Below are 26,658 nucleotides of genomic sequence, written 5' to 3' on the forward strand. Positions count from 1 at the left end.
CAGTTCAATTTCATAATTTTTTTGCCTGGAGAGAAATAGAACACCCTTCAAAAGAAATAAAATGTTGCTTAGTATTACATTAGCTGATGTAATCCTTCCTTATAAAGAATAGATGAATTAGTTGTAAGTAAACTTGCAGTTACAACGCCATTGTGTAAATAAGCTGTAGCTTTGTACGTAATTCGAATATTTGATCAGTATAGCAGCAGCAATTCGTCAGAAGTTTCTTTACATTGTTCATAAATCGTTCATTGAACAAATGTCTTAAACCAGAAGTGGCAGTTTCTGTACAAACGATAGCTAATTTAAGAATTATGTTGACGCCGATAAGCAGCACATTAATTGTTTCGACAATATTTTGAAATATGCTCTGGTAAGAAGAAACGCTGCATATTTCATGGCAGTAGTCACACTTAATTCGAATTATGTTTAACAACCGTGTTGCAGATGCAGCAACATCAAAAACAGATGTATTAATATCCCAAACATAAGAAATTTAAAATGCCCCTTTGAATGCTTTTTATGGAAATTTGAGGGCTCAAATGTAATACAAATTTATCAGAATTCTGTAGGCGTCCATGACTAAAATGCATGCACCATATATACGCAATCTGGAAATCAACACTAATTAATACATTTTAATTCGCACAAAAGAATAAAAAAGGAATGCTACTCACAAGTCGCCACCTGACCATCTTTCTCAAATAACATCTTAAATAATACCTGATTTTTTGGATCATGCTTATGCTAAAAGTGCTTTAAATGTCTAGCTTAAAATCACTAAGAGACTTCCGCAAACACAGTATTAGCTACTACAATATAGTATAATAAACCGTAAACAAAGTAAACATAATATAATACAAAGGCCTTTTGCTATTAGATGAATACTTGAAGAATAACAGGAGATAACATAAATATGTATACTAATTTAGAGCTTTGAAAAACAATTGGTACAATGATACATATTTGAATATAGATATTTTCAATACATTTTGATGCAGTTAAATCATCTTCCCTCATGGACAGAAAGCTAAAAAAAAAAAAGCATGTGAAAAATTCAGATACCAGAAGATGGCAAAAATATATTTATGCCCTAATTTTAGCAAAAAAGCTCAAGAAAGCATATTCTTAAGGAAAAGAAAGAAAAAAGAGGACTGAGCAGACAGAATATCTTTTTTTCAATATTGAACCTAATATTTCTCTCATTCGGTATCTGGAATTCAGAAACTAATACTTTCTTAAAGGGGCGAGAAGCAGTTAGATTAGCTTTACCAAAGCACTTGCTATCTATTTAACTAGGCTGAGTGTACGTGTCGTTGGAAGAGTTTTCCAAGTTCTGGAGAAAAACTGGTTCGTATATAACACATACGGAGAAAACCACAAAGCTATCACTGAAACCAATCATCCCGCTGGTAGCAAATCCGTATTGAAATGGTAAGACCAAAATACGGTTTTCGATGTCATTTATTTCCACTTTCCTCGGAAGAGTTAGGATTCATACTTGCACAGCTGTTAGTCATCAGATGTGAGAGAGATACGCAAAAATCTTCAAAGTTTTCTACTTCAGAAACACTCACTGAGACAAACTATCCAATGCACCTCTTCCCCATCTATCGGGCGATATGATGTAATGCAGGTGATGGATTATCATGCGGTTTGAGTCCAAGTTTGAATACTGAGTAAGGCATGGAAGTTTGTGACTGAGCCCTTTGCAGCTTAGACGCATTTTTAAAGTTTGTAAGGCAGAAATTCTTTTCACGAAGTTGGTGATAAGGGAAGAGGGATATGGTTCCACCTGTCGGTCTAAACTGGGATGAAACTTAGGTTATATTTTGGCTAAATTTAATAATACAATCCAATCCAGATTAACACTGGCAAAATTCTTTAGCGGGGGGGGAGGGGTCAGATAAAATCAGCTTATTTTCCACACTTGTCTATACCGTTTGCTACTGGAGACTATCTTTTTATAAATTTCCAAGACCAAGAATATTATTGTAACATATATACCTTGAAAATAGAAATTATGAGATTCTTACAAAAATAAACAAAATATCACTGTTTCTATATTCGGTACATTAAAGTGATGCAAAAATAAACTCAACGTGAGAAATGTGTTTGTTGCAAAAATTGATTTTAAGTATGATTTGAGGTGTAATATCGATCAAAAAATTTTCGATAAGATATTTCAGAACAAGTTCGATTTTGTCCCTTATTTCTTCCCCCCCCCAAAAAAAATGTTAGCGCAATGCTATACATAAATCTGATATATATTGTAACTCATAACATGAAGACTGCATTTTTAAGTTCGATTAGTAACTAGAACAAGAGATACAGAACTTTCCTCTTCTCTCAGTAAAAGCCTAAACATAATGGAAACTTTAAGCGAATACTTTAGCGAAATTTTGACTGTTATCATAGAGCAATTACGAGATAGTAGCAAGCAGATAAGATTTTGTTGCATAAGCCAATTGCTTGCTGATCTGCACAAGAGAGGGTATAAAGAATTTTCTCCCCCTTTCATCCCATACCTTCGTTGCATAACTGGGAGCATGTCCGGCTTGTAATTATAAGGTCCGGAATTCGAATGCTTTGGAGGACCTCGCTGATTTTTTTAGTCTTTTCTGCTTCGAAAAGCTTAACAGCCTCTACAAGTCTTGAAAAACTGATCTTAACAATAATATTTTAGACTTAATTCCTTGTTTTCTGAATGCGATTTCTTTTAATATTTCAATGCTTGATGAAAAGATTCTTTTATGCTTGTCAATGTTGTACGTGTAAGGTTTGTTTTATTTAATATAGCAACGCACACGATTGCAGTTTCATAAGATTGAAGTATGTAAGAGAAAATGGCTCGTATTTTTGCTCCAAGAAGAAAGCCACGCACACACACACACACACACACACACACACAAAAAAAAGACCATGCGGGGAGCCGATGCATCCATACCTGTATTCAAAAGTCGTATCCATAAGGCCACTGGACAGATTTTAATAAAGAAATCAAAATCTCTTCATACATTTTACGTCAAACATCAGCATACTCACTAATGCAAATTTGAATGTAGATGATGATACGACTTTAAGCGACCAGTGGACAGTAATTGATGATGTTTTTAAAATAGTCAGAATTGTGGGGAAACGATCTGCAACAGAATTAAAATTTAATCAAGAAAAAGGTCAGTTGTGAAATTTAGGATGTAATATAGTATTTTGATAAAGGCAGAAATGAAAGATGCTTGAGGTCAAAGAACCATTTTTCGTACGAAAGGAACCTGGACCTGATCCAAATCAATATTCATTTCTAAATAGGTCCCTAAAACAATATTCCAAAGCTGGATTACTGAGAGAAAATAAAAAATATTTTCCAAATGATTCTTGTGGTTGCAATAGAAACTGGTTTATTTCTACAATGTAGATCTATTTGGCGTTTTAGAATACAGTATATTCGATTTTACTACAGTATTTACTCGAAAATAAGATCCACTTTTTTGCTATCTTTCTTTTGTAAAATTTGGTACGTCTTATGATCCATTTTGTCTAAAGGGGCTTTGTTCCTGAAGGACTACTGTTTTCGTTTTGCGATTTTACGTTGAAAACTTTAAAAGGCTGTATCACTTTTCAAATCGTTGCCACCAAATACTATCGCCTTGTATTATATTTGAAGAAATTAAATAATGAAGAATCTGCATAAACATATGTATGTTTCTCGCATTGTGATAAAACAACGGTACCTAGAACTATTCAATTTTCAATGACGTATTCCTATTGCGAATATGGGCATCTGAAAGCCCAAATTTGAAATTTGGAATTTGTTTTATTATGAATTTCATATTTTGCAAAACTTTAACGAATTTTTGATTAACAAACTCAACGATTTAAAAGCGAGCAATGGCAACACTCTATGGAGGGGGGGGGAGAAACACCTTTTTATCTCCAGCGCCGCGAAACTGTGTATCGGAAATTCTGAAGATAGGCTCATTTTAAAATTATTTTGCGACATTGCTGCTGAAGTGAATTTTATGGTTCAAGGGAAAAGAACATGATATTAAATAAATAAATGTAACACACAAAACGTCAAAAAAAACGCCCCTTTGAACGTAATTTAAAATCTAAAACAGATATATACATATATATTTTTAATAAATGAAACTACAGAATGAAAACACGGAGTTTAATGCTTTGCACTCGAGGCCGTTTTCGTTCGGGTGAACCAGCAACTCAAGATAATCTTCCGCATATACGGTGAATTTCTTACAACTACCTTAAAATTATTTCACAAAAAACTAAAATAAATCTAATATGTCTTTTATGTCTGAAGATACTTGCAGTACTGCGTCCCTTTCGTTGGAAGCAAAAGGTATTCTTTGTGTTATTTCTTCGGATTCTGTGCATGTTATCAATTCTGAATTCTGTTTCTTCTACGGAATCACTGTCGCTTTCACATTCACTATCTATTACTCTGATTTTTCGACTTCATCAATAGCTTCATCATTCTCCATGAACGAAATATTGAGCTTATCTTCAGTTGAACTAATTCATTCATCGTATTCCATGCTTATTGGATTCCGTAACTTTAAAAATAATATTTCTGTTGCCACGACTGCCGAGTTCGAAATAACGTCGAAGATGCTTATATAAGAATAAATCTAAGAAGCGCATTTAAGATTAAAGATTGGTAGTTGTTCTATATGCGTGCATTATTGAATGCACTCATGAAGCGACATTGCCCAAACCAAACCTAAACAAAAAATCGTTACCACTCGAATTATCGCGTCAAACCGAGTGGTGATCGAGAATCACGATGTAAGGTTTATCCTAAGTTTTCAACAGTTATCTTTAGTTAAAGCTACTTTCCTGTCCCTCCTAATTTCAGCTTACAATTTCCTACCAGAATGTGTTTTTAGAATCCCGGTTAATGCAAATGAGTAAGACTGGTATTTAAGTCGAAGTTCCACTGACTTCGTTAGACAGCCAGAGATTCTGACTAGCGCGCCTTTGCCTTTTGGCTACACTCTAATAAGCCATTACTACGCTCGGCCGTATCCCAGGTCCTTGATAGCTTCGCCAGCTTAATTGATATTTAGGGGCCAACTACTTAAAAATCTTGATAGCTTCGGCTATATCTCTTTATTTAAGCCTTAGTTAAGTTTTATTTCTTATTACTTTGAGTTCAAGCCCAAGTGGAGGTTTTGCTGTACGTCCTGAGAAAGAGACCATCTGTTCAATTCTTATTTTGAGAAATAAAGGGTAATTAACCCTTCTTGAGTTTTACATATCTGCTTCTGACATAAAGCGATTATTCACATAAGTGTTCACCAGATTCCTACATACTTAGCTGTTAGATAAAACGTTGAACCCCACAACCTCTCGAGTTACTGCATCAAATCAAGTCATCACCAACAAACACTTCTCGAGTACAAAGGGTTTATTATCATACTATGTAGAATAAATTACACTGTTTAAATACTAAATGAACGCCACAGGTAATTACCGTATATATAAACTGCGAAAAGCACCGCTAATTATAATAGCCACGTCTTGTTGAGTGATTTCGATTTTAAGCCTGCATCCTCTCTATACTGGTTTATGTTATGCCTGAAAGCAAACATATAATAATGCACCATTGAGTTTTTCTAAATTTGGCTCTCCATACCATAATAAATATTGTATGTAATTTGATAGCTTGTCTTTCATCATAATTGGAACTCTAATAAGGGTCATGCTATATCAAATATTCCCATACATTTTTATTTCTTAAAATTTATCCTAAAATACAGATGGGGTGGGGGTCTTATTTTCAAGTAAATACGGTATTTAAAACCGTTTAAAATGAAATGACACTATACTCGTGTTGGTCATTTATTTATACCTTCACTGATAAACCTTACTAAAAGTCAGCGCAAGATCTCTTTGTCCGAAATCTGGAACGTGGTCGAAAGCAGAGCAGCTGTCCCGTGACGACCTTCTGCGGCCGAAGTAATGATAGTCGCGTTCTTCCGTAAACAAGACATTCTCTTTCCATTAATCTCTCGGGCCACGGTGCACAAGGAGAAGGGGAAAGGTGAGATTCTTCATAATAACGCTTGAGGTCAAATCAAAGAAAGTTCGTACCTTCTTGGAGTGTGTGTGCCCAGGTACTAGAGCGTATCCAGTCTATCTCTTTAAATACCCAACTTGATTTCAAACGTTTTACGTAGGTGAAAATTGTTTTCAGTAGAACTGCAAATAAATGAACTCAGTAAAATTTCAGCCTGTCTAGAAATTCAAAAAATTAGGATAGCAGTTATATTTTCTTTCCATGTCTACAGACTAAATCGTTTACTATGAATATGATATAACTCCCTCTTTTTTCTCGTTATTAAGCAAAGAAATCTAAATGAAAGTGGAACTATTATAAATTTATTTAGGTAAATTACTGATGGATTACACTTATTTTTCCCCAATTTTTCCCAATTCCTTTTTTTTTTTTTTTTTTTTTTTTTTTGAAGAGATTTAATTCAAAGTCCTACTTTGGATTTTGAACGAGAAACTTTACAACGTATTTTTGTGTAGGAATTAATTAAAAAAAATAATTTAACAGTTATACGCGAAACTAAAAATAATAATCTAAGAGTCTCTAAAATTCGAGGAAATTTCCATCGCAACAAAATTCGTATGTTAATTATATTGCACAAACACCTTATTGATTAATAATTAAGGGTTACAAATTAAATATTAATGGCTTCAACTTATAAAGCAAGTTGATACCTTTATTCCATACGTGAATTTTACATAGTCGCGCTTGCGTGTAAATATGAAGAAGTTACATTTGCAAGTACGTAAAAGGTTCTCTTTTTAAGAGCCAGAAACAGTGGTCTCAGCTTTAATGATCTTCTGGCCCCATCAGTGGCTACATAGTTAAAAGAGCTGAATACTGTGAGTTCGACTTGGGCGAACGGGTCCGCTGCATGTTTGTTTCGTAGTTTTCTCCGTGTGTAACATGAATACAACTCAGTTTTCCTTAGAAGTCCTTCTCGAAGGCATAAGCAGATAGCCCTCGTGAGCTTTACTGTATTCGTACAACTTAAATGATCTTCTGTTTTTACTGAAGAAATCGATGGTACGTGACAAAATAATCTTTCAAATCACATTTTGGTGAAAAGTGATGGTCTTTGTGCTGTAGAAATATTACAAAATTATTTACAATTCCTTTTATGGTAATAACAGTTTCAGTTTTCATAAATAAGCAATGTTATACATATGTATATGTATACTACATGTGTTATATCTATAGTAAAACTGTCTTACTCTAGATATGAACTTCAATTGTTGATGACTTTTACTCATTCTTCATAAAAATATCTAATTTAATTATTTAAGGGCTAAAAATTAAATATGGTAAGAGAGAGAAAACAAACTTTAAATGGAGGCTGTCGTCGCCGGAGCATGAGGCCTTGTACTTAAATAACCTTCAGGGAGGTATTTGTTCGCCAAATGAAGAGAGGGATAGAGTGCGTCAAACATGTATTTTTAAGAGCCGTGTTTTCAGATATACTTAAGATACTTGAATTACGAAATTCATAGATGACATCTTATTTTAAAAAGTAGCGAAGAATTTGGTTTCCAATTTTGTGCAGTTTCAATACTTTACTTACTGAGTTTTAACGAGATAGTACCATAAAATTTCAAGATTTATTTCTATGATGGATAAAAGAAAACTGAGCTGTGTAATTCATTGTGGGGACTAATCTGACCACCTCTACAGTGCATAAGTATATAAAATAGAAACAGCATAAGAGGATTCCCGTTCGATCTCTATTTTGGGGGGCTATCATGATTTTAAAACATGTTTATTTAAATTAATCACGTTAAAAAAATAGGAAAAAAAAAATATTCTCAAGACCTGTGCTTGTTGCTTTTCAATCGCTAAGTTTATTATTATTCATTAACTTTCCAGATTAAATTTGAAAGTATCTTAGAATTTATTGAATGGCAACATGCTGGCGTGTGGAAAAAGCATTTTATTTCCATCTGCGGCAAAAGATTGCTCTCATAGAGCCGAGTTTGTTGATTAATACTGAAAAACATAACATTTCCTCAAATGGCAACAGTCTCGCGCGTAGGAGATAAAAAAAAAAGTTTTATTCATACATACACACATGCAGATTGTTCATTATTAAATTTCCTTAAAAATAATACAGGGCGATAATATTTGGTGGCAACAATCTGAAAAGCGATACGCGTAACGTATCTGAATAGCACACTGACGCAAAATCCCATTTCGAGACTTATATACTTTTGGGATTAAAAAAAAATTCTGTAAGCCATCTAACAAAACTGAGCACTGATATGATAAACTAAGAAAAGACTGAAAAGAAAAACAGAAAAACGTATGCCAACACTTAACACTGCATCCGAAATTCTAAACATATGCTATTATGTTGCTCTTAAATTTTTAACGGTTTTGTTGTTGAATTTTATATGGCGTAAGTGCGAAGAAACCGATACTTAACATTGAAGCTAAAAAAAAAAAAAAAAAAAAAAAAAAAAGGTTAGCAGGAGTGAGTGCAACAGCTGACTGGCTGACTGGTAGACTGCGAGCTTAGGGAGAGTGTAAAAAATACCTTGACAAAAAAAAAAAACCCTTTTAGGCAGCCGTTAAAATCTGAACGCTTTTCAGATTTTTTTTTTTTTAATTTCTATTTATCGTGTTTTTCATTTGAATAAATTAAATTGAATTTTTTTTTTGAAAAAATTAAGCAATGAAGTTATTTTTTAATTTCCTAAATTTGAACAACTCATTTTTAATGAAAATAAAAACAATGAAACTAATTTTCATTTACATAGACCTCAAATAATACATAATATCTTGTTTTTATTCAGACGTTAATAAAACATAAAGGCTACATTAATAAAAAAATAAACGATTATATTATTATTATAAATCAAAATCATAACCCATTTTTACTAAAAAATGAATTATTTAATTTTATTAAGTTAAAACAATTAAACTAATTACGAAAAAGACTCGAACATAAATTAACAACTTTAATTTTAATTGTTCTAGAAAGAAGATCATGTGATCCAAGCAACTTAAGTTTTCGATACAGGAGACGGAACAAGAGTTCTTTTCCGAAATACTGAATGCACTGATGACAGCTTTAACGCATTGAATCCATGCTACAAGCAAAAATGAGTTGTATGATGAGAGGTAGAAAAATCTGTGCCATTGGATGCCTCGTATTAAAATTCAGGTATATTAAGAGCCGCAGTTAATTATGTACTTCATTCAGGAAATGGTACCTATTCCAAATAACAATTATGGTTGTAAATAACTTTTTGAGCTATTTTTATATTTTACAGTATCGTTTTGACACTATTTTTCAACCTTATTGCGTTTATGCTACTTAAAAAGGAATAAACACTTGCATTTGCTTTTATTTCTATGCATAATTTATTACATAATTCTTACATTCAACAGTTTTGAAAGTAAAGATGTGTGCATATATCTTAATTTTGAATTTCTTAATTAGAAGAATTAATTCACAGAAAGCTAAGTCATTTAATAATCAGAACTACGGACGGACAAGTACTTTATTCTTTTAATAACATCATGATGATGCATTGGATTGGATTGGATTATTTAATTACGGCAAAGCACACGAGGGCTATCTGCCTAAAGGGAGGGATGCCTTCGTGGAGGACTTTCTAAGGGAAACTGGCTCGTATACGCGTTACACATGAGAAAAACCACGAAAACGCCCGTGCAGCTAGCCCGTTCGCGGAATTCGAACCTCGAACCGAGCTACCAGTGTTCTTGACCGCTCGGCCGCTGGTGGGCTCATCATGATGATGATAAAATTGACAAAGAATGATGATGATAAAACTGACATTTATTTGTGCATTAAATATGAAACGTGCAAAAGCAAATTACATTTTTGTTTCAATTAATGTAATAGTATCCCATGTTTTGCTGGGCAGAAGGGTTGCTTTATGTTTGGTGGTACTATTGGGTGCTTTATGTTTGCGCACAAGTAAAAATTTAATTTTTTATCTACTTCATTATTCGAATCACGCTCAGATATTCCCATGGACTCGTTCTGAGAAATATATTAAGCGCTCCAGAGAGAATGGTAATGATTGTAATTAAACACGACTGAAGAATTTCATAACAGTTTATTTACTGTCCTCGTCGTAAAGTAAACAAACAAGTAAACGTGCTTTGAAAAAATAAGGCACGTCAACGTGAAAAAGTTTGAAGTTTCGTTTTCCGTCATCACTGGAATAGCTTGGGCGAATACCATACGTCGGCATATTGAAGTATTTTTTTGACCTACTGGATATTTTCTCCAGTCTGAAACGCAAGACAAAACAGGTGTTCCGTTTGGAAGAAAATGCTTTGCAAAATTGTAAGGCTTTTACGATGCAACAAAGTTTAAAAAAAATAATAAATAATAAATAAATTTGAATGGTTTCAGATTTTAATGGTCGCCCAAAAGGGCTTGATAAAAGTTTTTTTACGCTCTCGATGAGCTCGCAGTCTACTTAGAGCGCTATTGCTTTCACTCCTTATTAACCGATTTGTTTTGTCGTTTTAGCTTCATTATTAAGCATAATTTTCTTCACACTTACGCCATTCAATAGCAAAATCACAAAATTTTATTTAATTTAAAAAAATTTAGAATTCCCTATGCAGTGTTAAATGTTGGCATACATTTTAATATTTTTTCCTCTTTTCTCTGTTTATCATATCAACGTTCCGTTTTCTCAGTAAGATGGTCAGAAAAAAAAAGTTTTTTGAATTTTATTATTAACATTTAGTGTATTAACTTTATTTACTTAATATCACTATCTTCGCATTTACGCCTCATAAAATTCAATTCAACAGTAAAATCACCAGATATTTTAAAACAGGGTATCTTTAGAATTTTCATTTGACAGTCTCCAGCGCTGGAGATAAAAATGTTTCATTCCTTACAGTGTTGTCATTGCTTGTTTTAAAATCTTTGAGTTTGTTAATCAAAAATTCATTAAAGTTTTACAAAATATGAAATAGTTAATAAAACCAGTACGAAATTCCAAATTCGGGCTTCCAGGTGCACATATTCGTGTAGAGGACGGCGAAAAATCGGGTAGATTACTATGCAAAATTCGATGGCTCTAGGTACCGTCGTTTTTTCACATTGCGAAAAATATTCGTACATTCATGCAGGTTCTTCATTATTTAATTTCTTTAAAAATAATACAGGGGGATAATATTTGGAAGCAACAATTTTAAAAATGATACGCCGTTTATAGTGATTCAACTGAAAATCCCGTTTCGAGACTAGTAGCCCATTTGGCTCTTTTTGGGATAAAAAATATCATTGTTCTTTTACTAAGATTCGAATCACGGGTGTTTCAATTCCATGCTATGCTAAATAGTACTTTCCCAACATTCGACAATAGCACGCACGGAAGAATGCGATAATTCCTTATTCAGTGTTAATTTTTCCCAGCTTAGGGATTTTACAATTGAATGAGCTAGCTTAAACCATAACAGCACGCAATAAGAAACGCTACAATTCTTTATAATACGCAGAGTAAATCAAAAAGAATCATCCTATTACAAATGGCTATTAGCAAAACAATATAATTGGAGCATACACCAAACCTGTGATACATCAAATTTAGCTATCCAAATTTCTTGTCACTATATTCTATGTCAGATCTTTTTCTCAAGTAAAACACATACACTGAGTAGTCCAAAAGAGAATACGTTTGTCACCTCGGCCTCCCAATTCCCAAAAATTCTCGGGCCTTTTCTTTTTTAACCCCCAAAAGGGCTATTAATTTCGTTTTTGCATTTTGCGTCGAAAACTTTAAATGTCCGTTTCACTTTTCAAATTGTTGCCACCAAATATTATCGCTCTGTGTTATATTTAAAGAAATTAAATAATGAAGAATCTGCATAAATGTATGTATGTTTCTCGCACTGGGAGAAAACAACGGTACTTAGAGCCATCCAATTTTGAATAATGTAATCCTCCATCGAATATGGGCATCTGGAAGCCCTAATTTGGAATTTGAAATTTGTTCTGTTATCGATTTCATATTTTGTAAAGCATATATGAGCTTTTCATTAAGAAACTCAACGATTTCAAAGCGAGCAATAACAACACTGTACGGGGGGAGTATCTCCAGCGAGCGAGACTGTATATGGGAAATTCTAAAGGTATGCTCTTTTTTAAATTATTTTGCGATATTCCTATTGAACTGAATTTTATAGTTGAAATGCGAAGATGATATTTAATAAATAAAGCACACAAAACGTTAAATAAACGCTCCTTTGGGAGTAGCGTAATGTAAAATCTGAAAGCTTTCATATATATATTAAGACTTTTTTTTTTTTCGGACGCTACAGCGATCCGATTTTCTGACTATAGTGAACTAAAAATCAGCCTAATCCCTGCCATTGCATCTGTCACATCCAATACGTTTCAAAATGTGTGAACAGAAATAGATTGTAAGCTAGAAGTGTGTTTGTTGTGTTTACGAAAGTACCTCATATAGAGCATTTATGTTGAGTGACAAGAAATTCGGATAATTATAGTTTAATTTTAAAGCATCACAAGTAAATATATGTCAATAAAATCGTTTGCTGTAATAATGTGTAACAGGGATACTTTCTGATTTACCCCGTATACTCTCAATTAATTGATTAGCTGTGCAGGATGCTTTCAGATGTGCTCTTATGATATTCTCATAAATGAGGTATTCCTTGATTTTTCCCCTTCCCATACTTGTACGACTACTTGCCCTCTTTAAGTCTGAATAAAAAAAAAAATTTTAAAAAAAAATTGTTGCTCCTTTCGCTTAAGTGTCATTACAATCAGACTTTTTTAATTTTTTTTTTTTAATTTTTTATTTTTTATTATTATTTTTTATTTATTTATTTATTTATTTTTAACACTTTAACGCTTGAAATCAAATGCTATTATTTCCAGGACGCAAATTTCTCATCCTAGCGAAAGAGTAATTGTTGCTATATCATTTGCGAAAAATATTTATTGCAAGCCTTTAACATGTGGAATAATTAAATCTTCTCTTCATTTAATAAGAGAAAAGTTTTCATGTAACAATATCTGATGGAACTATATTATGATCGGTTTCTGTCCTACGACTTGGCACTGCTATTTTAAGCAAACATCTCAAATACATGGTTTTATTCTCTGTATTTTGAATTTCTGGAGATTCATTCTTAAACTATTCTAACTATTTAGCTTAAAATGCTTCAGGTTTGAAACTGAAATTTGGATACGGTAATCTGATTGCAATTTATTATTATTATTATTATGGTTTCATTTCCTTTTTGACAATAAACTACTTGTCAAAAATAAAGACTGTTAAAATTTAATGTTTTCAGATTGCAAATTTTCCTCTCTTAATAGCAATTAGTAACAATAAGATGTGAAACTTGGTATTGCATTGCAAGATATCATTTCGTACTCTATTTAATTATACACTAGTGTGCAAAAATTAAGGACGAAGTCGAAAAATTAGCATATCAGCTGAACGAAGAGGCAGAGCGGACAGAAAGACTAATCAGGAGATTAAGTAAGGTGATGTACGATAGCACATGCGCAGATATGCAGGTAGACGTTATGGAGGAGTGTCTGAGTAGTATAAAGCATGTTGTCGGTGTAAGATCAGTATTTCTGGCAAAAAGATTGCACGCCGTCTAGCAGTTAAAATCCCACCGAGTTGCTGCCTCAGCGAGAAATGGCGAATAATCAATCTGTTAGACGACACCTGGATGCTTTTACCCGAGGTCGAATCATTGAGAAGTTGGAGGAAGGCCGCAGTGTGACAAGTGTGGCTGCAGAGTTCGGAATTGCTCACAGCATCGTTTCACGACTTTGGAGACAATTTCAAACTACAGGAACAGTTATCCGGGGGGTTTAGTAGTGGTCGTCCACGAGGAACCACACCCGCAGATGACCGGTATATTGCCTTACAGGCCAGAAGAAACAGGCGGCAGACAGCGGGAGAAATCGCTAGACACACGACACAGGCGAGTGGACGCCCGATATCGCGTTTTACCGTGGCCAGAAGACTGCACGGTGGTGGTCTGTTTGCACGACGCGCTGTACGGTGTGTACCTCTAACGCCTGCCCATCGGAGAAGGCGTTCTCTGTGGTGCCGGGAACACCGAAATTGGAGAGACAATGAATGGGGACAAGTACTCTTTACAGATGAGAGCAGATTCAGTCTGAGTAGCGATTCTCATCGCATACTCATCTGGAGAGAGCGGGGAAGCCGCAATCATCCCTCGAACATCATTGAAAGGGACATGTATGGAGGTGGCGGTGTTCTCGTTTGGGGAGGCATCATGCTTGGTAGTCGTACAGACCTTCACATCTTCGACACAGTTTCAGTCAACGGGACCCGTTATTGTAACGAGATTCTTCTTCCATATGTGCGTCTTTTTAGAGGCGCTATGGGTCCGCAGTTCCTTTTCATGGACGACAATGCACCATGTCATCGCACAGTAGCTGCCGAACAGCTCTTAGAGAGTGAGGATATTGAACGTATGGATTGGCCGGCACGATCTCCGGATCTCAATCCCATCGAGTATGTATGGGATTTTCTAGACAGTAGCTTGGCAGCTCGTACCTTACCACCAGTAACGATTCCGGAGCTTCGATTGGCGCTGCAAGACGAATGGGCAGCAATGCCTCAACGACTCATTGACACCCTCGTTCTCAGCATGGGCAGACGCTGTGAAACCTGCCTAGCAGTCAGGGGAAATCATATCCCCTATTAAAGACCGGATGTTTCTCGCTGGACACCCATCACAGGGATGTTTCGGCCTTCATTCGCATTGCGCTCCATGCTACTTTTTCAATAAAGCTTCTTTTTATCCCTCTGATTTCTCTTTTAGTAAGTGTTGCTTACATTACTCATGTCCTTACGTATTGGGGATCTTACGGTATTAAATGTGTTGATTTGGAAAGCTTTTGTACAAAGTTATATTGAAAAAACCGTCTCGTCCTTAATTTTTGCACACCAGTGTATATATTTGGTTTATTCGCTTTTTTCATCCAATTTTAAAACTTCTTTTTACAACTGAGATCTGCCGGTGAGCAATCGATTTGCATTCACGCTTTATTTCTCAGAATGGTCAAAAATTATTGCTAAAAGGTTCTTACTTTTAATTGACTAAAATAGCTGTTATCGATTACCCGGCTCCTCCTCGCTAATTCGGATAAACATGGTTCTAATCTATTGCAGTAGAAAATCCTTAATAAATGCTTATAAATTCCTTGCAAAATGAATTCAAAAATCACCGACAGCTGTATTGCCCAACTAATACTTTAAAAATAATGTCAATATACGTCTTCGTCGCTCAGACAATTACTTTTACTTTTTACATAAAAAAAAAAAAAAAAAAAAAAAAAAAAACTTGAGCAATTAAGAAAAAGATTTTCCTGCAAAGAACATAAATAATTTTATGATCATTGTTAGAACTTCGAGAATCATTTTCTCGGCAGCTTTAACAGGATGAACAACGTATAATAATAATAATAAAAATAGTAAAAGAAGAACGTAAAAGGAAAACGATATCCTTTCGAACGCACAGCTAACTTCCTTTCGGGCATGACATTCCGGAGAGGCTATTCCAAGGTTTATGTGGCCGCAGTTTGATTTTCTTGTTCTCACTGTAACCGGTTTAATTCCTTTTTTTTTCGACTGCGGGTGGCATCGAACGGGAGGAAATAGCTCATATCCGAGATTATACATCAACCTGTTTGAGAGCTAATGTCAAACGTTCATTCAGTAGGAAATTTTTAATCGATGAAACTGAAGTGATTTAACAAAGTGGTTGTTTCTGAAATGGGGAGCATGTTCTTAGAATATATTCTGCTTGATTTGAAAAGAAAAATATAAAAACATTTACGAAAAACAACAACGTTCCTTCACATCAAAACGTGCATATAATTAAATAACTTGATCAGTTTAAATATTAAAACATTTTAAATACGTTTCTGATATTATATATCAACTATATTTTGAAATTTTAAATGTGCATAAAGAAACCATTACGTATTTTAAGAATTACAAGCACAGGTAATTTTTAGCACCCGTATTCATTGTCTTAATCAACAATGAATTTATTTGAGAAATTTGAAGAGTAAGTACAAAACTACAAACTCCTGTTGTGCAACTGCAAATTTTTAATGTAGTATACGTGTAACTTCATTGCACTTTCACTTTCACAGAGGCAACAAATATTCTTACATGAGAAATACCGCAATTTCTTCCTACCCCCAAAATCTTTTGGGACAGAAGGTACGCTACACTGCTTTGCCATCTAGGCCATTACGATAACTTTCATCAAATAGCAAAACCATCTCCCAAAGCTCGTTTTTTATTACTTCTCTCATCTTATTTGTAGGGCCTTTCCTAGGCCATTGGCTGTCTGCGTACTTTCCCAAGATTACCGCCGCAAATTTAAAAAAAAAAAAAAAATGCTCAATGATTAACAAATTTTTATTTCATACTCACTAAGTACTTATATATGATAAATTGTACAAAAAGTACTTACATATGACAAGTACTTACAATTAATTTAACGAATTTAAAATATTTAGGCGTGGTATCGCGAGAGTCAGGCCGCCCCTGGTTTTCGCCGCCCGCGTACTTTTACGCGCTGCACTCCCGTTACGAACCGCCCTGCTTATCTCATTTTACTGATCCCTTTTATATACTGCAAAGTTCAGCAACAATGAAAAAATTTAGTTTCTGCCTGCAATTTTGGATACAAAGTCAATGTTCGTCACCTAGACGCTATAGTGGCTAGGGAAGCCGACTGCCATAGCAAAGGGTCTGGGTTCGAATTCCGGAGAAGGCATGGTTGTAATTTGTCCGTCCCCCCATAGGAGGCAAAGGTGGTCCAATTGTTAGGTTATAAGGTATTTCTCCCACTTTCCTAGCGTCCTTCGTGGTGTAGTGGTTCTGCATGCTGGGCCGGTATTCCAGAGGTCCCTGGTTCGATTCCCGGCGAAGGCGGTCGCTAATTTTTCATCTCTCTGGCTTCCAATTAACCTAATAACTATACAGTGGCGCCCGAATTAAAAGGGTTGTGGATGATAATTCTCCACATCCAGGATTTGGCGACTAGGTCCCCTAAAACCCTAGTCGCCCTTTAAAAAGGGGAGTATATAAGGTATTTCTCCCACTTTCCTATCGTCCTTCGTGGTGTAGTGGTTCTGCATGCTGGGCCAGTATTCCAGAGGTCCCTGGTTCGATTTTCGGCGAAGGCGGTCGCTAATTTTTCATCTTTCTGGCTTCCAAAAAATCCTAATGTCTCTACAAGGTGTCTCCATAATAAACTGGCCACCGGTTCTGGCCTTAGTAGTGGCCAACGTCTGTGGACGATTTGGGTGGGACGGAAAAAAATTTGAATGTTTTCTACAAACAGAATAATCCTAAATGAAGTATCTTTTTTATAGGTTTTAAAGTTTCCATTTGTACTTATGCTTTTCCCTTAAATAATTCAGCATTCGGTAAGACGAGAAGTCACAAATCTTCATTTACCTCCTTTTTTAGCGTCTATGCATATGTTTTGTATATCTCTTACGTCTAGGCTAAATAGACAACGGTATAAACCTCTGTACTGAAGATATCCACCTGTTTTCAAGAGAGGAATTCAAATTTCATTAATCCGTTGTTAGAGGCACTGCAAATCTTTTAATCCACTGGCGCACAGTCGCGTTATTGTCAACAGGTCCTACATCTACAGTTCTGTAATATTTTAACTGAAAATTGAAGGAATGGTATACACTCGATATCAACAATTATAGCATTAATTTTATTTATAAAAAATTAACAATAAAAGAACATTTATCCTTTTTAAATACTAACTATATCATAACTAAAATTTGATCTTTTCCTTATTGTCTTCCCTCATATGCCTAAGATGATTCTCAGACTTCTAGACAGTTTCAGTCTTCCCGTATTCATAAACATTTTCAGAAGAATAAAATATGTTAAAAAGATTAAATTAAACTCGTTTATATCATGACATCTATTAAAAGGCTGTTAAAAGGAGAAAATTAATTAGAAGTTCTAATATTTCATAATAGACATATATACTGTCGTATATAAAGGAAGTTTTTGAATGAAGTAAGTTAAAATCATGAGAAAAAAACGGACTTGATCCACAGTGTCATCCTTGCGCAGGGGCCATACTAATCTTCTCTATATCGTTCCAATTTTAGTATATGTGCTGCCGAAGCAAGTACTTAAACCATAGTGTTTTAGCTTTCAATAAATTTATGTTTAAGTTAAAGAATTACATTTAACTTATACCGAAAAGCTTAGATTATACGAATGATCGGTTAACCGAACTCTTTAAAACTTAAATGAAAAGATACCGGCCAAGGCTCAAGATAAATACTAAGAAGTGTTGAAAAAAAGTCTTCGAATTTTGTTATCGTTCTTTCCCAAATACTCAATAATTTAATTTTGGGATCTGTTATAAAGATTGAATCATTGTTGTCTGAATCATTATTTGTGTATTTAGCTATCTTACCCTGTCTTCGTCTCTCTTATTACGAACTCGTACCTCCCCTCCTTTAAGTCTGCTTTAATTTGAATGTGGATAAAAAAAGGTTTACTTTCTGACTGTATTATTCCTAATTTTGATATCTAATATGATATCTAATTATGATATCTAATATGATTCCTAATTATGATATCTAATATGATTCCTAATTATGATATCTAATATTATTCCTAATATGATGTGAAAGAATTTTATTTTGTTGCTAACGTATTGCTTTAAAAAGTGGAAATAGTGAATTAACAACTCCGTTCATAGTAGGAAAATAATCAGTTTAGGGCAGGTGTTACTACTTAACACCCGGAAAATGCATTTCTATGTACCCAAAGTACGTAATGTAATATTACAAAAAATGAGCGGTTTTCTTAAAATCGTTACTTTTTTAAATTAAATAATTTTAACGAAGTGTGTAACATATGGCGCTAAAAAGCCTCTTAAAAAATTACAATAGTGCCAAATAAGTTCATAAAATTATCAAATGAATATATTATGAATTAAATATATTTTAAATTATGCCGATTAGATATACTATGAAATGCATGAATCTATTTAAAATCGAAATATTAAAAACCTCAGTTTTATTTTAAATCGCTTAGTTTGTTAAGGAGGATAATTATAACTTGAAAGATAAATTAAAACTTTTGCATTACGTCGATTATCAGTAGTGTGAAAATCGGCTATCTGTCAGGCATTGGGAACGATAAATTAAAAGATCTTACATTCCGTGTAAAGACAACACATATTAGATGGCATGGATGATAAATGAAATGATCTCATAACATAAACACCGTAATGGACCCAAAATTTTGGAAATGCGCTAAATATGTTTTAAACGTCAGTATAAGAAAATAATAATTTGAATTCATTCAGAATCGATTCAGCTCGGATAATCGATGATATTCAATAAATTGTTATGCATAATCTCCAGCCCACCTCATTCTTCCCTTTAAAATCAGAAAGCGCAAATATCAAATTTTGAAGTCAGACAGTTTTAAAGGGGAAAGATTTCTATCCCGCCCCGCATTTTCGAGGGCGTAGGTGAGGGGGTGGTAGAAAAATATGTTTTATCTATTAATCTCTCCTGCTCCGAATCTTTCATAAATTTTTTCTCCATCGCTCGCTGAGAATGGTACCTGACTGTGAAATGAGTGTTCTTCCCCACCCTGTAATATCAGCATTCCAGAACAGGAAAGCGAGTAGGGAAAGGGGAACAAACTACTCGCCTATTCAAGGCGGTCGACAGTATGATAAAGTCGACGTTTTTAAAGCGCCTAGGGTTGTACATCATCGATGAGAAGCTGGAATTATGTCTGTGAATAATCATATATTCTGAAAATGTTAATCAGACCTTATTATCTAATAATCCACATGTCTAAGCTCAGCTGTCATGTCATCTTGTCATGTTCTAACCTAATTTACGTATTTATGTAATATTTTTCTTCGGGTACACATGTGGTAAGTGTATGTCTACACAATACAAATAAGTTTTACTGTTAAATTCATAACATAAGTGAGCTTTGAAGAAAAGAGTTGTGTCTTGTGTCGCTGGTTAGCCTTTACACGTATGTCTCTCTTTTTGCATATTCATAAATTTATGAATGCCCTGTTCATTTTCTATGTCTTGAGCACACGTTCCCAAATTCCTGAAGTACATTCAAATAGTGCTTTTATGGGTGAGATTTGGCTTTAAAAGTCCTGAAGTGCTAAATCCATCAAGTAAGCAAATGATCGTTCAGAAGGTATTTTGATGAAAGGAAGCCGAGATTTTTGAATCAATTCTAGGAATTATACTTGAGAATATTAAAAACATTTCCGACGTTTTGTAAATGTATTGTGTATGCAGACCTTAAAATATCATACATGGCAAATTGAAATTTCGTTTCTTTGAAATATTCAAATTATAATTCTGAATGTACATTATATTTTTATCTTTCTCGCATAGCATACTTTAATTATTTTCACTATGCATTCGCAGAGCAAACAAGGGTTAAGATATAGTCACCTCTTGTGCTTTAGGATACCGAATGTAATATAAAATAAACAAAAGACAGTTGCAAATATTGCATCATTTAAAATACAAAAGGTTAATAAAAAGCTACTACACGGTAATATAAGATTTTTATCAAAAAGAAAAAAAAAATGGCCTGAAACCCTTTCATACTTACTAAATGGGCTTTATTAAAACTGTATTAAAAAGACTACACAAAATTACATTTCCATTTAAATGCATAACTATATTAAGTCAAATGCTTTCTATCGCATACGAAAGTAAAATTTTAATTATATTTAGACTTTTCAGCAAAGTAAATCTGCAAATCACTTTATAAAAAGCTTCATGATATAATTTTTCAATAACGTTTCTTTTATCTCCATTAAATATGACCACAATCTATGATTCAATCACATGAAGCATAAAAAATTTTCAGAATAAAGTTCAATTTAAATCTACTCAGCTTTCGAGTAGCAATACCCAAACAAAATTCGGTGGTAACCAAAATGTGTATCCTTAAACTAGCACAAATTAGATTAGGAATAAAATTTAGATTTGTCTTTAAACGACATAAATTTAAAAAATATGACTGCATACTTCGGACTGGGATTTACGAGACAGAAAACCTAAGGAATATGCCTTAACTGTACTGCAACTTTTCTGATATGCTAAACTAGTGCAGTGAAGCAGAGTGAAACGTGCACGCATGACTCGGCTTAAAGCCACATTCATAGACGACTTTTGCACCCAAAATGGAAAGACAATGAACAAACAGGTCTGAAAGAGGATCAGATATGCAAGTTCGAAGCTAAAAGTGGAGGTGAGTTGTTTGTTGACTGGAAAAAGAATTGAAACGAATGCCATATGTTTCCATAAGGAAGCAAATAGATTATCAAGATTAGGGAAAGAAGGTCCAAAGAAAACCTTCGAAAGATGTTTTAATAACAATCGAGTATAATATCTAAATTTTGCGATTTTGTCCGTATGCGAGATGGAAATCGCTTTTGTAAATATAAAATATAATTATAATTTAAATTATTAAGAATTCTTTTCTTTGTAATTATATTATTTTCTACAATTAATTATGACCATCTAGTTAAATCACAGTACGAAGAGCTATTTTATTAGTGAATGAAAAATCTATTAAATCAACCATTTTTGAACTCTCTAGTGGCTTTGAAATTATAAATTTCAGCAGTCTGAATTGAAATCTGTGAATTAAATCTTATAATGGGTAACATATCTGATGACTGCAATTTAAGAGAGATATGTCTGCTTCGCTGTTTGTAGTTCCGATTCAGTCCGTTTCCAACATATCCTTTATAGTTTTATTCTCAATTTAGCCTCAGAGAAAAGAATTCGGTTATTTTATTCTCTATTTGTGTTCGATCTAGGAATATCCCTTCATCTCATTTAAAACGCAATCTGCGGTTTAACACGGCCTTTTATAAGTAAATGAAGATATAGCTTAGTGTTCTGGACTTTTATATTATAATTAGTAGACAAAAACATTTCTATTATAATTAGTAGACTGGCGGATTACTATTCATTTCGAACATTTTTAAAGATATATTTCAGTTTAAAAGATCTGGGCCTTTTGGATTTTAATGGATGACATAATTTTTGCCAATCCAATTAAACTTCTTTGGTAAATAGTTCATCATAAGTGCACTAAGCTATTAATAAAAAATAACGAAAAGCTGCTAATGAAACACCAGTTATTAAGACATATCAAACATGAAGATAGGCATATACAAATCACATGTTTGTTTTGCTATAAGAAATGGGTTCAGTATTCATAAACTAATCTTCTATTACGTTTATACAAAGGGATATGATGCGAAGGCTGTGCCGGGAACAAAACCTGCCAAGGATGAGTTGGGAAAAGGTTGAAGCGGAGCCATCATGCTTGAGAAATTAGATTAATTATTGTTTGAGCTACTCTTAACAAATCTCATTTGTACTGTTATCTTCTCAAGTGCTGTTCAAAATAAAGGTGGTAAAAGTAGCATTCAGAACTATCATTTCTTTTAATTAATGTGCAAGATTAATCCCACGAATGGATTTCTTTAATTCGAAGTTTATGATTATTTATTAACCCTATTAGTCTCGAAACACGATTTTGCGTTGTTTCACTTTTCATTAAAATTTGGTGCCATTTGGCAAAATATACGATATTTATCTTCATGCACAAACTAAACTATAAGCAACAAATGCAGTTCTTAGAAATATTATTTTTTTACTTTTGAATCTAATACAGTTGAATAAAAAAGCATTTAATTCATGATAAAGCTAATTAAAAATGTTGAATATTTTTATATAATTAGGTTATATATATTCTCTCTTTTAAATACACAGAAGATATATAAAGTTCTCATGTTATTCTAAATGTATATTCATCTAGTATCTTACAAAATGCCTTGCTAGTCCACCCGGGCCATTTCTACTGATAATCTTTGGTGATAAATTATATTAAACTTCAACAGAGTACTTTTTAATAAAAATTTGAGTCTTTCAGATTTTTTAGCACAAAAGGGCTATTTCTCGAAACGCGATTTTGCATTGTTTCACTTTAATGCGTATTTTCGCTTTTCATTCCAGTCTGCTGCCATTCGGAAAAAACTAAAATATTACATGATACTTCTTTTTAATCCATGTCTTTTATAAGCTGATCCCCCCTTTTTTAAGTAAGTATATATTTGAACTCAAATACTATTAATTTTACTAAATTTACATTTTTAATTTTTTACTATTTTTATTTATCAGTATTATCAGCTTTATTCGTGGGATACTAATTTCGGTGTCAAAATGTTAATTGACATAAAAGCAAAAATGTGTGGTAATTTTAGAACAGGACATTATGAATGACATATTTCAGTTAAAAACGAAATAACTTAAGACAATTTTTTTTGTTAATGAAAAAGTTTCGGAAGAATTTCAATTTTTAAAATAATTTCAAAGTACTGTAATACTGACACGTCATTATATTGTATATATAAATGTTTATTAATACGTGCTTTTACAGGTATTTCTATCTTGACCAAAAATATTTAGTTTATTCGAGGAAAGAGTGCTATCCGAAATGAATATGCCCCAAACAGTTCCAATAAACGAGGATCAAATTTTATCTTCAAACTACACTTCTTGTCAAGAAATACCCTAACGAGCATTTACACTTAAGATACTGATACCATTTAAAGTACCGCGAATTTAAAGATTTTAGGATATATCACTAATCTTCCTTTTCGGTTCGTGGCAGCTCCCTTTTCCGCAATAGGGTAGCAATCTCAGAAGGCTGTTGAAACACGTCCTTCATTCCTGATCCAGTTTCGCGAGTTCCATGATTACGGGTTCGATCTATGAAATGCGTCAAAAGTTCGGTTGGAGGAGGTACACTTGGCGATCAGCCAGAGAGAGGCGGTGGTGGGGAGTGTCCATCAAATGCTTACCTGCACGTTTTACTTGTTGATCGAGTTTAAAAAATAGCTGTTCACTTTTCTGCTTTGCATCTATTTTTTTTTTCAAATTCTTTCATGATTTATAGCGATATTTCTAGCAATGCAGTTTAGAAAGATTATTGGTTGGTTTGATACCACACCAAAATTAAAGAGCCTATACATTGCATGACATCCAGTTTAAACACCATGGACTCATTTTGGAAGACACATTGAATTTAAAATATATCTAAATAAATTATAACAGAGATAAAATACATACAACTCTTATGAGCATTTATTCAATTACCGGATGCAGATGTACCTTAAAAGCTGGAATTAAAAGGCTTCTCCAGGCTGCAAAACTCTGGATTACTAACATCTCCCTCCCAAATGAGCAGTGACACCGAAGACAAACAGAAAAACTTTTACAATCTTCAACACAAGGCTTTACGTATCATCCTCAATTATCCCCGGTTCTTAAGAAATTCGTTATTTACAATGATTCAAGGATTAATCTATTTATCATGATTTCTAACAAGCAAAAGAATTTTTCTTATTAAAATTACTGATCTCCGACTTCTGACTACATAGTCTCTCATTATTTCTAGTTACCAACGGTATATTAGGATAGTTGTTGAAGATACAAAAGAATAGAAAGAGGAATAATTACGTCGACTTATTTCCATATTGGATCTTTTTCCCGACTGTATTACATAAAATATCCAATTTTCAGTCTTAAGCAAATTAATGATGAGCAAAGATTTTGTATGTTAGCAATGGTGTTTCCAAATTTTTTCTACAGAAGCTTTATCTATGTTACACATTTCTCATGTCAGTATTACTTTACGTATTTTAGAATTTTTGGTTCACCTCAACGTATGGGTTGAATTTATTTCTATTCTAGCTTTTTCAAAAAAAAAAAAAAGAAAAAGAAAAGAAAGAAAGGGGAAAAATGGACGGTTACTAAAAGATTTATCATCGAATTTTACACGATCAAAAAAGTTAAAATTGTAAATTTACATAATATACACGGCACATACAAAAACTGGCAATGAAGGAAATAACAACTGAGTACAATGCTAGACAGAATTAATCAGATTATGAAGTTAAAATTTCACTCAGTGGCTTTCTTATTAGAATGTGTGGAATAAATCAAAATGTACAGTTATAAGATTTATGGCTTAAATCTATATCGGGTAAAATTTACACAGCCCGTATGACGGTTTTAAAACTCATTTGGCTCGAGATCTATACAAATTAGTTACTATATGTTCCTATAACATATTTCCGAAATACTTACTCGCTCCAACAAGTTAGAACAAGCAAGCAAGTTAGTCAGCAAGTGCTTCTACAGAAAATTTTTGAAAGATTTCTTTGCTCCAGAAGTTGGCCGATAAGTTGTTACTAAGGAGAGATGAAAAAGTGAGAAAGATGCTGTTTGATATTATAGCTTGTTATTGTTTCTTGTCTTGGAAACGTATTCAGATTTCCTGCCGGCAGTTACATTGAAATTTGTTTTAGATACTGGCTGCTAAAAGTTATTGAATTGTTAATTAGCAGTAAGTGAAGTTTATAAACCGGAAATAAGAAAAAAATGTGATATGTCAGAGCACTGGCTATATCAGTCCTTCTTCAGATCCTATATAGCATACTCCTTCAGTGACTGGACTAGTTCTATATCATAAATAGTCACTTGTTATGATGTAAATATATGGGAATTCTTAATTTAAATTTAATTTTGCAGATTTATTTTAGTACGCGGTACCTCGTGTCGAGTAATAATAAATTTTAGCTATTATCTTATGCGTGTGTTATTCTACGGAAGGAACAAAAATAAATAAATAAAATAATAATTAATTAATAATTCAAATTAAATAAAATGTAAAGAGATAAATAATAAATTAGATTAAATTAATGACAAATAGTAAATAAATAATAAATTAAAATACTCAAATTTATCATATTTGATCTTCAGCTCTAATGACAGTTTCATTCAAAAACTGAGAATTACCGGAGAGAAGCTTCAATGGATTCCGGCTGGATGTAAGCCCTGAAGATAAGTACGAATACTTTTCATTATTCTGGTGATAAATTCTGTTGATAAATATAAATGCTTTTCATTATCCTGACGATTTTAAGTTCATGTTTACAGACGCACTTCGAAACAGGTATTTAGGAAGCATAGAAAATATTTATTTCTACATGAGCCAATTAATAATATTTATCTTCTTTGGGCCTTTTTTTTTTTTTTTTTTTGTTCCGGACGATTTAGCACTTATATTATATTCTCTTAATTAATTTCAGCTGATGGAACAGCTGAATATATATATGTCTTAGTAGTTTGAAGGTTTTTCTAGAATCTCCCGAAGTCCATTATATCAATTATAGTACTTCGTTTCCTGTTTACGTAATTAGCCGGATGGAAGTAAACGGAAGAATATGGGAAGTAGGAACGGAATGTGACTATAGATTTTTTTTTCCTCGTGTGCGCTAAGGATCTTAGAATGAGGATGTTTTTTAGAACCGCACTACAGCCGTAAATAACAATCATGATAAGTAAGATAACTTAGAGGTCATCCCATGATTTTGCACGTAGTAACGTCCAATTAATTTTCATTCAAGTAACAAATTTATGGCGATGAACA

General features: G+C 33.4%; 1 protein-coding gene and 1 pseudogene across 1 annotated transcript in view; both read right to left on the minus strand.

Moving 5' to 3' along the window:
* The window catches only part of LOC118180051 (uncharacterized), a 209,377-nt gene that overhangs the window by 177,161 nt on the left and 5,558 nt on the right, over positions 1–26,658 (minus strand). The window lies entirely within an intron of this gene.
* Positions 18,166–18,266, minus strand: LOC118183551 (U6 spliceosomal RNA; annotated as a pseudogene).

This window comes from Stegodyphus dumicola, chromosome 7 (genome assembly GCF_044657685.1).
Source record: "Stegodyphus dumicola isolate Sdum_Otavi_A_Nest chromosome 7, ASM4465768v1".
NCBI lineage: Eukaryota > Metazoa > Arthropoda > Arachnida > Araneae > Eresidae > Stegodyphus > Stegodyphus dumicola.